The 12,644-nt window shown below is 47.6% G+C and overlaps 1 non-coding gene across 4 annotated transcripts in view; it reads right to left on the minus strand.

The window, feature by feature from the left end:
- Positions 1-12,644, minus strand: part of LOC113270821 (uncharacterized) — a 255,478-nt gene that overhangs the window by 25,334 nt on the left and 217,500 nt on the right. For 2 of the 4 annotated variants that reach the window (XR_006411781.3, XR_006411780.3), the window contains exon 11: positions 2,591-6,096. The exons of the other annotated variants lie outside the window; for them this stretch is intronic. This is a non-coding gene — a transcript (uncharacterized LOC113270821). Of the gene's footprint in view, positions 1-2,590; positions 6,097-12,644 lie in introns of those variants that run through there. 4 annotated transcript variants of the gene reach the window in all.

The raw sequence follows: 12,644 nt of genomic DNA on the forward strand, positions 1-12,644 counted from the left end.
GTCCCCACACTTAGAACTTGGCGCCTGGGACCCCATTTCATCCTGGTGGGAAATAGGATCGCCCCACTTTAAAATCAGGAACACAAAGGTTGGGGGGCCTGCAGACTTGCCTGAAGATAGCAGAGCATCTGCAGAATGCCAGGCACGGCGCTGGGCTGTCAGGGCGTCCGTGCAGGCAAGATGGAGTCTCTGGAGCCTCGCGGTTATGATGCTGAAGGACGGCGGCGTTACTAAAGTTGGAAATCTACACATGATTATTTATAGCTTCTATTTGCACAGCGCTCCTTCGGGCCAGGTACTCTATTGGGAACGTTTTGTCCATTTTCACTCTTAATCCTCACAACCCCACACGATGGGTCTTATTTCGGTTTTGCAAATGACTGAGTCAAGACAGGGACGGCATGGTGGCTTGTCACAGGTCATGGAGCTAGAAAGGGGCAAAGCCATGGTTTGAGGCTCGACCACCCCTAGTGCGGGCTTGTCTTCCTGTGCTACGTAGCATTGCCCTCATCTCCCGGGAGCAGCAAGTCCCAGCTTCGACTAGGATACATCAAGAAGACTCCAGGAACAGTGTCTCATTTTAGGAAGTGCTAAGATGAGTGACCATTAATCTCTCAATGCTGAATTGGGGAATGCACCCAAAAAAAGATAGCAAAGTTGCTGGCATCAAAGGGTCTACGTTCCAGTCTGAGCCATGCTGTGTGACATGATGCAAGTTACTTAACCTCTCTGGATGATATTTCCTGTCTGTATAATGGAGTTAGTCAAAGTATCCATCTAGGACTGCTGTGTGTGTTACACGTACATTTTTACAAAGCAAAGCATAGAGTAAATTATTTTTTTCTTCAAAAAGTTACTAATGTTAAATAATCAAGGCTTTTAGAAAGGAGACTAGTAGTTAATGATCTAGCCTAAACAAAAATTTGGGTTGCCACTAGAGGCCTAAAATCTGGTGTCTGAGGGAATAGAGACAGAGGCAAATGTAGCTTTCTTGAAAGGTCGACCAACTGTGGGGTTGATTTACTTGGGGTCTGAGCATGCTTGGTGTGTAAGAAAAGACTTTTGAAATTCAGGATCTGGTTCAGCCAGGTGACCTAGCACCTTGCACTGTGCAAGAATCAGTATTTGACTGGGAGGAAAATAAAAGCGAAAAGAGATACTGTCCCCCTCTGCATTTACCCAAGGTGACATTGAAGGGGGGAGGACAGACTCGGCCCTGAGTCACCAGAGCCCAGGGCAGCATCAGCACAGCCATGGGAAAGCCCATGTTATACCTGGAGAATAGCCACAGGTGCAATTCCAGGTGACCCAGGGGACAGAGGCAGGGAAGCAGGGGGAGGAGTGTGACCCACACATCAAGCTGGAAATACATGTTGGGCCTCAAACCAGAAAGGCACCAAAGGCCATGCTGACAGATTTTAGCTAAGCCTCACTCTGTGGCTAAACACGGTCGAATACCTGAGGTGTGTCATCCAGCATGTTTAAGAAAAATATTAGCTAAGATTTTTCTATTGCAAATGACAAGAAACTTAGCAAAAAAAAAAAAAAAAAAATTAAGAAAGTTACTGGTAAGTATCACCAGAAAGCAAGAATGATCTGACTCAGAATGCTTAAATAAGATCATCACAAACTTGTCTCTCTCCATATTGCTTCTCTACGTAGGTTTTATCCTCAGAGGGGCTCGTCCCAAGTGGCAGGAAAAATGGCCACCGGTACCTCCAGGCTTATGTTCTACCTGCTTAATTAATCCCCCTGTGTAAAGAGAGAGCTCCTTTCTTGACTGGGGACTGAATCTCGTTTCCCTGGCTTGCATCATTTGCCTGTTTGTGAACCAATCATCGAGGACAGGATGATGGAATGTTTTGTTTGGCTCGGACGGGGTTAAGTAATCAGCTCTGTAGTGGGAAAAGAGGGGTAGTCCGTTCATCCCTGTTCCCCAAACCACATAGAAAGGAAGGAGAGCCGGGCTTGGTTCCATAAAAGGGGAATAAATGAAAGGAAGTGTATTGGTCCGATAGGATGGGTTATACCACCGTAACGAGCGACTCCAGACCTCAGCAGCTGCAAACAACACCTGTTTATTGCTCATCACACGTGTCCATTGTGACTGGGGGTGAGGGACTCTGCTTGACATCATCCTCACCCAAGCTAAAGGACAGTGCGTCTCCAAAGTTCCAAGATGGCTGAGCTGGGGGAAAAAATGTGTGTGGTGAATTTCACGCTGGTTATTAAAAGCTTCTCCTTGGGAGCCACGTGTATGACTCACACTTTTTTTTTCCCCCAAAGCAAATTACTTGACCACACCTAACTTTAAGGGGCAGGAATGTGCACTCAACTATGATTCTAGGATGGAGGGATACTGGAAATATTTTGATGAAAGCCCCCAAAGGTAACATAGGCAGATAAAGACAACGTACGTCCGTTGCAAGGAGACAACTGGTTACAGTAATGTATCAATGCAAGCATCATACTTCTAGAAAGAATTATGGTGTGTCTGTGTATATGATTGTGTGTGAGAGATAGAGACATAGTGATGAGCCCATATATTCAAGCTCATGCTGATTTGAATCATTCCTCATCGAGCTAATACTGCCTTTGACAGTATGAGTTTATTGACAACATAGAAATCCATCAGGTTATTAGAAATTTTGACAACCTCTATTTCAGAGACACGGGGATGTTGTGGCAATGATTCATTATGAAGCAATTAACCAGGAGAAGTTTCTCTCTCTAAAATAACAGTAGTTTGTTTCTCTCTCCTTAAAATTAAAACAAAGAATTCTTAGACATTTTGGCTGTTTCGAAAAATGTCTACTCTCTCCATTCAAAACTATTTCAAGTCAAGGAGTCTCTGCCCTTGCTTATCTAGCCAACCATCGTCCAAGGGGGGAGCGGAACGCTCACTTTGAAGATTATGAAATTCAACCACATAACAAATTTTAATAGTAAATAAGATGACTTTGCCCTTAATCTGCTTATGACTCAGAAGTATGTAATATTTAAATGTTGGTATTAAATGTGGAAATAGTACTCCGCTCTGCTCAGCCCATTGGTGGCAGGTAGTTAAGAAATGGTGTGGAAACGTAGCCAAGTGACGTTTTCCTCCTGTTGGTGCAAGTGTACTGTGAGGGTCCTCACTGCTTCTCTCAGGGCCAGTTTTAGTGGTGGTCGAGACCCTCACTGCTTCGTCCCAGGGCCCACCTTGCTGTCCTGCAAGGCAGACGCTGCTTCATCAGAATTCCACACCAAGTTCCAGCAGGACCCACGAGGAAAATTACAAAGTAGCACCCAGCCCTGGTACCCTCTACTGCCATCTCTTGGAAATACTCCTCATGAGTATATAGATTTAGAACAGTCCTGGGGGCAGCGGGACCCTGACGTTGTGCTATTCCCGGTCTGTCCAACCGGAAGCCCGTGGTCCTCCTCCTGGTTAGGACAGGGAAGCTGCCCCATCAGAAGGAAGCCATAGTCCCCATGACTCCACAGCACAGCCAGCATGTGTGCGAACTTCTCGGACACCCGGATCGCTGACCTCTCTCTGATTCAACTCCCGGCGCAGGACTGTGACTTCAGACCCTGCAGCCTGTCTTCTGGGAGCCTAGCCCCTTGACACAAAGTCCCTGAAAGGCTTTGCTCTCTGCTTGTCGGTGAATGAATGAATGGAGAGATGACGTGTATAAACGATGCCGGAGCGAGCAAGTACAAGAGACTGCGCGCTCGTCCCGTGTGAAGGAGGGAGTAGGCGGTGGCCCAGGCACACGGGATTCAAAACCCCACGAGTATTTCTGCTTCGTTTCTCCGTGTTTGCTTCTGCCCTGGTTGTTCCATGTGCCCTGTGATTCCTCAACGAGCTTTCTTAAGGCTCCTGGCTGGACCTCTGAGCCCTACTAAGGAGCGCCGGGCTCAGTAGAGGCCGGCCCGTCCATGCTAATGGCTGTATGCTGCCCCTCTCTGGCACCAGGCGGTACTACAGGCTTTCTCCAAAATGCAGGTCCTGCTTTAACCCTTCAAGTCACGACATCTCACCCCTGGGGTTAAAAGAGCTCCCGAGGGAGTCTGGCATTTGTGCCCAATAAATCCAAGATGAGGACTTGAGGAACGGTGGAGGACCAGAGTCGGGGGAATAGGCCAGCATACCGATTTTCCCCCTTTTGTTAGAAACAGGATTAAGCTATAAAAGGTCTGTTGTTCTAACACAAACTAAAACATTGTATCCTTTCTGGAAAGATAAGCTGCCCATTTGCACAGAAAGGAGAAATCATACAAAAAAATAAAGGTAAGGGGGAAACCTGTAATTCCTCTGATTAAGGACCTTGTGTTTAGAAATCCTGCTTCCTTCTTTCTTAAGGCTACATAATACCCCACGGTATCTATGTTTTACATTTGCTTTATTATCTATTTAACTGGTGATGGACATATGGGTTGTTTCCATCTCTTAGCTACTGTGAGTAATTCTGCAGTGAACTTAGGAGTGCAGGTTGGAGATCCTGATTTCAATTCCTTTGGATAAATACCCAGAATGGGTTTGCTGGATCTGGAATATGCTAAGTGAAATAAGCCAGGCACAGAAAATATGTATTTTCTCTTCCTTATGATTTTTTAAAAAGATTTTATTTGAGAGACAGAGCATGAATGGGGGGAGGAGCAGAGGGAGAGGGAGGAGCAGACTCCACACTGAGCGCAGAGCCCGAGGCGGGGCCCGATCCCAAGAACCAGAGATCTTGACCTGAGCCAAAACCAAGAGTCAGCAAGAGTCCGACGTTTAACCGACTGAGCCACCCAGATGCCCCTTCCTTGTGATTGTATTTTCTCTAGCTCACTGTGAGAATACAGTATATAATATAAATAACATACAACATATGTGTTACTGTTCATGTTGTCAGTAAGGCTTCCGGTCAAAAGTTAGGCTCTTAGTAGTTATGTTTTGGGGGAGTCAAAAGTGACACATGGATTATCAGCTATGGAGGGGTTGGTGCCCCAATCCTTGTGTTATTCAAGGGTCAGCTGTACCTGCCAAAGGTTGCATCTCCAAATACCATCACAGCAGGCATTAGGGCTTGGGCAGATGAATTTTGGAAGGGATGCAATTCAGTCTGTAAGACTCCTCTGCTTCCAGTTCCTCAAGCACACTAGAAAATACCAGAGCTTCTGCGTATACCGGTCCTGGAATGTTTTTCCCCCTCGGCTCCTCATCCTTAGGCTCCCAGCGGCAGTGTCACCTTTGCAGAGAGGACTTCCCTGGCCACACAGTCTAGTGAGACCCCATCTATCACCTACTTTGCTTGTGAAGCAAATCAGAAGATCTCTGAGCTCCCTTGTATCAAACCAGCCCCATTTTTGTCTGTTTTATTTACTGACTTCCTGCCTTAGATTGTATCTGGGGGGGGGGAAAGGGGGGGAAGGTTCCATGGCTGGGTTGAGGGAAAGATGGAGAACATAGGTTTAGATCAATGACTTGGGGGTTATGATCAGAATCACCCAGGGAGCCTTTTAAAAATATGAATGCCCAGGCTGCATCCCAAACCTCTGAAATTAGGATGTCTGGAGCGCTGCTCAAGGAACATTTATTTTTTAAAACCCCTCCTGGTGATACTGATGCCACATGCCCAAGGGCTTGAGTTTGGGAAGTAAGTTATCTCTGAAGTCCCTTCTAAGCCAGAAATTCTAGGATTCAAAACTCCCCAAGATAAAAGAACTTTGGACACTTTGAAGAGAAAGAACCTAACTATTCAAGGCAGACTGCCTCTATTCTACTGGAAAAATGATTTCATCTTGCCAAGTTGGTCTTCTCTTTGGGGCTTCTGTGCTCTTGGGGCTCAATAATGAGGGTGCTCTTAGATGCAAACAGTGGAAACCCAGATGAAACTGACTCGAACGACACAGAAATGTGTTACCTCCCATGGCGGGAAGTGCAGAGGGAGAACAGCTCAGTGATGTCATCCGATACCCAGGACCTTTGCACATCTCTGCTTTAGCATGTCCGGTGTTTGCTTCAGCACAGGCTGGTGTAAAGTCAGCTGAGCAGGTCCAGGCATCACAAGCTAATAGGACGGCATTCAGAGGAAGTAAGGCATGTTTTCTTCCCATGGTTGTCTCCTAGGAGAGAGGAAGATTTACCCAAAGGACCCCAGCATACTCCCCAGCATCCAGTTAGACCACCTGGTTTGTCCCTAAACCAGACATTTGCAAAGGGATGGGGATGGCCTCAGACCACTGGGGTCCATTAAGACTGACAGTGAGGTCAGCTGACCGAGAGGTGCATGCCACGTGGGGGAAGGGTAGACACCAGAACAAAACTGAGCTTCTGTTGAGCAAGAGGAAGGAGGAATGGTTGCTGTCCGCCACAGGCTCTGACCTGAGAGAGAACGTGCAGTTATAACCATTATTGCGATCATCCAAGGGAAGAAGGGTGTGAGGAGATAGTTATACTTAAAACAAAATAAAAGCTCGCAATAATTCCTTAGGCTCCAGATGCTCTTTATTACATAATGGTGGTCATAAAAGGCCTTAATGGGTACGATTCTCACAGAATTTCCACTCCCTCTCAGGAACAGGGCTGGGGAGGTCCTTGCATGCCAATGAGCAGGTAATTAGAACCACAAAGTGAGAAGATGCTGCAGTGACTTCCTGGCTCAGCTCTTGGAGGAGGGAAAAACCCAAAGAATGCTCTAGAAATGCCCGGGTCGCTGTGGGCTAGAAGTGTAGGTCTGCATGAAGGAGAAGTCAAGCCTGCTAGGGCTTCAGGCCCCCGTGCCTTATGTCTTTATCTGTGTCCATTGCAATCTTCCCATGTATTCCTCAGTCACTAATTCAAATGACCTTTGTGAAGCCCCATTTAGCTAGTGATTGTTCAAGGGACTGGGACTACCCACATAAATAAGACAGTGTGGAGATTCTCTCTCTCTCTCTCTTTCTCTCTCTCGATTTTCACTGTTATTCTTAGTTGTGGCCCTAGCTCCCCTGGGGCTCACAATCTAAGTCTAATGGGGCCAGAACATATCCATGACTAGGCTATTTGAAACTGCAGTCAACAGCACTCTTTTGGGGGGCAGGCTCTCCATTATTTCCAATTTCAGCAAAAGCTGCCATTTTTTGAGCATCTGCTATCTGCCAGTGTCTGTGAAAGGGGCTTTGCAGTAATATTTCATTTACTCCTTATAGCAACTCAATGGTGGGGGCAGGGGGGTTGGGAGGGTGTCTTCTTATCCTCCTTTTCAGATGAGAAAACCGAGACAACAGGGAGCAAGCAGCTAAGCCTCTAGCCTCATCTGCCTGCCCCTCCCTCCAACTTTGCATGGTTTTTATCTTTCAGATTTGAGCCCTAAAGCTATTTCTTCCCTTCCCTTACAAACATCTCTCTCTGCTATCTACAGATATGCTCACATGTCTACTTTCTCTATTGTTCTTTTTTTCCTGTGAACCAAAAAATGTGAAAACATCATTCTGTTGAATGGTAAATTCTAGAAATTCCTTGCTAATTGTATGCTCACATTGGGAAGATTGAAAGCTGTGAGCATTTCCTCGAAGGAGATACTTCTATCTTTAAAATAATAGCAGTCCCTTACCATAAAGTACAGAGGATTGATATTCCAGAAAATACTTTCAGACTGTTACCATCCGAAGAAGATAAATTGTATCTCTAAGGACTAAACTGTCCAACTTCCCGTTGAAATTATGTTATTGCAAATCTTCAAACCCTATAGGTTCCTGGCTACATTCACTCTAATAGAATATCTACCAGGAGTCAAGTGGACGAACACAATAGCTCGTCAAGACTTCTACCTCTTCCCACTCCTCTTGGAGCCTGTAGTGTATGTGATATTATATGAGCGGGGCAAGCCCCGCCGGTTCACTCTCCTAAGTGCAATCAAATTTTAACAGCTTAGCCTGGGTTTGAAACAGAGATGGGTCATCTGAGATGACCACTAGAGAATTCAAAATGGGCAGATGTCTCTCTCCCTTTACTCCAAACTCATATACTCAACTGCTTATTGGCTAATAGCGGCTGGACATTCCACAGATAATACAAATACAGCAGAGCCAAGTCTGAGCTCCCCACATCCCCACGCATGTCTGTTTGAGCTCCTGTGTTCTCTACCCCATGAAGTGTCATCCAACACCCACCCTGTCCCCCAAAGCAGAGACGGGAGGGGCATCCTTGTCTCCTCCCCTTTACCCTTTACCCCCCAAAACCCAAGTCTGATCCATTTCATTTCCCCGATTGCTAAAGACCTGGCAGGTACAGGTGAGGGGTCCTGGGGAGGCGGTGTTGTTGTTGTTGTTTTTGCCAGGGGCATGGAAGTCCTAGGGTGCAAAATAAAGAGGTGACTAGGAAGGGGCGCCTGGGTGGCACAGTGGTTAGGCGTCTGCCTTCGGCTCAGGGCGTGATTCCGGCGTTATGGGATCGAGCCCCACATCAGGCTCCTCCACTATGAGCCTCTCCCACTCCCCCTGCTTGTGTTCCCTCTCTCGCTGGCTGTCTCTATCTCTGTCAAATAAATAAATAAAATCTTTAAAAAAAAAAAAAAAAAAAAAAGAGGTGACTAGGAAAATGAAGTACCCAGATACTCAGGACGTGAGGCCATAGCCAGAGATTCTTATGTGCTGGCCATTAGTTACTAATGACAGAGATGAACCTGGTGTTACAAGTTTCACTGGGGGTGGAAGGCAGGGCTCAGGTGAGGTGACAGGTGTAGTGACTGTCGCGCTGTCTGTCAGCCTCAGCCCTGGGTCCTGACGATGTTGCAGCTTGAGCTAGGGCTCTCTCCCTTTGCTCCCACAACCCTGGGGCTGACCCTGATCTCAGCGGTGAACGGAGAAGATTTGAGGTATCTATTGACCGGCTGGCTGCCGACAAGGCTCTGAGCTCCTCGAAGGCAGGAGCTGTGTCGAAGAGCGTGCTGCCTCAGTAACCCCTGGCAAGGTTTCTGACACTCACTTAGCAGGTGCATTCGTTTCCTGGGACTGTCTCCAAGAACAACCACATACCGAGTGGCTTAGAAACAACAGAAATTTATTCTCTCACAGTTCTGGGGGGCAGGGGTGGCAGTTGTCCAAAAATCAAGGCATCAGGAAGGCCATGCCCAAAGGCTCTAGGGAAGAACGCTTCCCTGCCTGTTCTAGATCTGGTGGCTCCAGGCGTCCTTGGCTTGTGGTGGCATCACTCTGATCTCTGCTCCGTCTTCGTGTGGCCTCCTCCCTCTTCTCTGTGTCCTCTCCTAAGGACACCAGTCTCTGCAATCATTGCAGTGAGGACCCGCCCTAAATTCAGTACGATGTCATCTTAAGATCTTTAATTACATCTGCAAAAACCCGACTCCAGGTGAGGTCACGTGCTGAGGTTCTGGATGGACATGGATCTGAGGGGACCCTGTTCAGCCCACTACTGTAGGGGTGCAGTAACGGGTGACTATTATAATTCTTCCATGGTCCCCTTGCCTGCTTAGATTCCTTCACGATCTGCTCTCACGGAACTATGACCTTTTCTCTCAGAGCATTTTCTTCTGTTTGTGACTCACACCGGGCACTTTGCTGATACCCGTGTCGCCCAGCAGACTACAAGGTTCACGGGAGTAGAGGCAGTGGTTCGCGGTGGTCATCATTCTACCCCCAGCACTGAGCGCAGTGCCCCTTATGTAGTGGACACTCCATAAATACCTGTTGAACGAACGAACGATGACAAACACGCTGTGTGTAGTCCCTTCCCTGAGCTAGGCGCTCCCTCCCGCCCGGGGCCCCGAGGCTGTTGCCGCAGAGCCGGGCTCCGTGCGCAGCTCAGCTGGCCGTCTCTGGAACCGGCTGAGTTTGTTTAATCATATTATACAGTGTGCGTGTTTTACATGATCAATATATGTCACCCTAAGTGAACATGTCACCTAGCCTAATGGCTTCTGCAGGGACAGTTTATTGGGGCTGGCATTCTCCTTTTTTGATGCCTGCTCCGGCGAGGGCAGCGACAATGGGCCCAGGACCCTTGGTGCCACTTGCCTCCCTGTGCCATGGTGTGCTAAATGAAATATGACAAGAGAGTGGCTTCCGGTAATTGCCATAATTGACTGTGGAGAGTCCATGATTATGCCATTAGCTCCTCTCTGGGCAACACATCATGAGTGTGGCCATATCTCACTGCCTTGGAGACCATCAGAACTGCACGAAGGTTCAAGCGGGATGGCCTGTCCCTACTCCCTGTTCTCCACCACATGCCAAGATTTCTCATCCTCATGTCTAAAAATTAAGGGCTGGAGTAGGAAGACCTGAGTACGGGCTCCAGCCTGGCCGTTTGTCACAAGGAGGTCACTGGTAGGACTCTATATCTCAGACATCTCTGGGTCTGTAACTCTCAGGGTCGGGGTGTGGGGGAGATGGAAATAATCCCTTCCCTACTGTGGTGGTGAATTTTGTGTGTCAGCTCCCCTGGACCACAGAGCGTCCAGATTAAACATAATTTCTGGGCGTGCCTGTGAAGGTGCTTCCAGACAAGATTAGCCCTTGAATCCGTGAGCTCTGTACGGCAGATGGCCCTCCCGGTGTGGGTGGGCACCAGCCAGTCTGTTGGGGACCTGAATAGAACAAAAGGCAGAGGCAGGAGGAATTCAGTCTTTTTTTCCCTGCCTCACCACCAGAGTTGGGACATCTCATCTCATCTTCTCCCGCCTGCAGACTGGGAGTTACACCATCAGCTCCCTTGGTTCTCAGGCTTTCGGACTCTGAGAGAGTCACACCACTGGCTTTCCTGAGTGTCCAGCTCACAGATGGTAGATCACGGGACCTCTCGGCTCCCATAACTGTGAGAGCGAGTTGCTCATGTAAATACCTATATATATATATATATATATATATATATAGGTTCTATTCCTCGGGAGTGCCCTAATACACCTACCTACCAGGCATGGCTCCTGTGGTTGAGAAGGTCCAAGTATGCAACTGTGCACATTACAAACGTCACAGCGTCTATATTCTTTACCACACTTGCATTCCATCCGTTCAGAGAAAGGGGAAAATATCCTCATATTTCTAATGAGTCCATCTGAGCATGCACCTGCTACTAGTTTCTCGAGCAGCTTTCAGAACCTTGAGATGAGGGAACAAGGTCCGCAGCTGGTACACTGGGCTTCCGTATGCCTTTTGTTTTCGAGACAGAGCCTCTGCTAGCAACCTTTCCTCTGCCCCAATAAATTCCTCGTCCTGAAAATGCAGACAGTCCATGAATGTCAGTGCAGGGAGGATGACGGAAATCAACTACCCAGAAATGGCAAAGAGGCATTAGTCACTCATTCTTCCACGTCCTCGTCCGGAGTCTTTGCTAGCTACTGCAATAAATGGTGGTCCTCTTTCCCACAGAGTTTTGCAATGAGCAGTGCGATGACAAATGCCGAACAACTTGCACTGGGGGTGGAGGTGGGGGAGAGAGAGACCTGGTGCATAGTAACACTTGCCTGTATCTGTGGAGCGAGCACTCCCATCATGGCTGACTTGAGCACGACATTGCTCAAGGAGGAGTTGGTAAGAGTCGCGCACAGCCAGCTCTCCTGAGCCTGTGGGAGCTGGCTGTTGCACACCAGTGAAATATTTCTCAACACAAAGCCCCAGAGATCCACGGCAACCATTTAGAATTGGCAGAGGAAAAAAAAAATCTTTTTACTATCTCTTTATCCCCTAATTTTACAGATCAGTGAAGTCCCTGAGAAGAGAAAACAACATGAACAAAAATGGTGCAGCAAAGTAGAGAGAACACCAGTCTCCAGAATCCTGGCTCTTTCCTCTGCTCAACACCCCTGCAGAGGCTACATGGGAAGGGTTGGATTCTAGATGATTCTGCTGCCACTTGACCAACTGTGGTTTGAAGAAGACAAGCAGAACTACTCTCAGGTACTTACCATCTCTTTACTTATTTAATCCTAACAACGACTGTATGGAGTAGGTACTATGACTATACACATGACGGATGAGAAAATAGAAGGGGTATAGCTTTCCTGTGGTTGTGGAGCCCGTAAGTGGTGGTGCTGGAAAAACCATACTTGAAGGCACAGGCTCTTAACCCCTTGCAGAGGCTGCTCCTGACACGGCCCCAGTGTTCCCCACCTCCTGTATTCACAATCTTGCACAATCCCTGGCCTTTGAATGCAGAGTGGGTCTAGTGATTGCTTCTAATAAGTAGAATTCAGCAAAGATGATGAGATGTCATTTCCATGATGAGGCTGCAAAAGACTGTGACTTCCACCTTGCTCGTGCTCTCTCTTCTGCACTCCCTCTTGCTCACTCTGATGAAGCCACCATGTTTTAAGATTCCCTATGGGGTGACCCATATGGCCAGCAGACCTCTGGCCAACAGCTCGTGAGGAAGTGAGAGTTTAGTCCAGCCTCCTGTAAAGAACTGAATTGCCAATAAGCACATAAGTGAACTTGGAAGTAGAAACATGAGCTAACACCCACATTACAGTTTTTAACAGACCCTAAGATAAGGACTCCAGCTAACCCCACGGATTTGGGATCCAGCAAAACTCTGAAATAATTAATGCTGCTGGTTCGAAGTAGCTGCGTTATCAGGTAGTTCGTTAGTGCTGGATCGCTAATACACCACACTCTCTGCAGCATGAGCCATTCAAGTAGGATGACCTGGACGACTGCGTTACTTAACTACCCTA

Source organism: Ursus arctos, unplaced genomic scaffold (assembly GCF_023065955.2).
Source record: "Ursus arctos isolate Adak ecotype North America unplaced genomic scaffold, UrsArc2.0 scaffold_2, whole genome shotgun sequence".
Taxonomy (NCBI): domain Eukaryota; kingdom Metazoa; phylum Chordata; class Mammalia; order Carnivora; family Ursidae; genus Ursus; species Ursus arctos.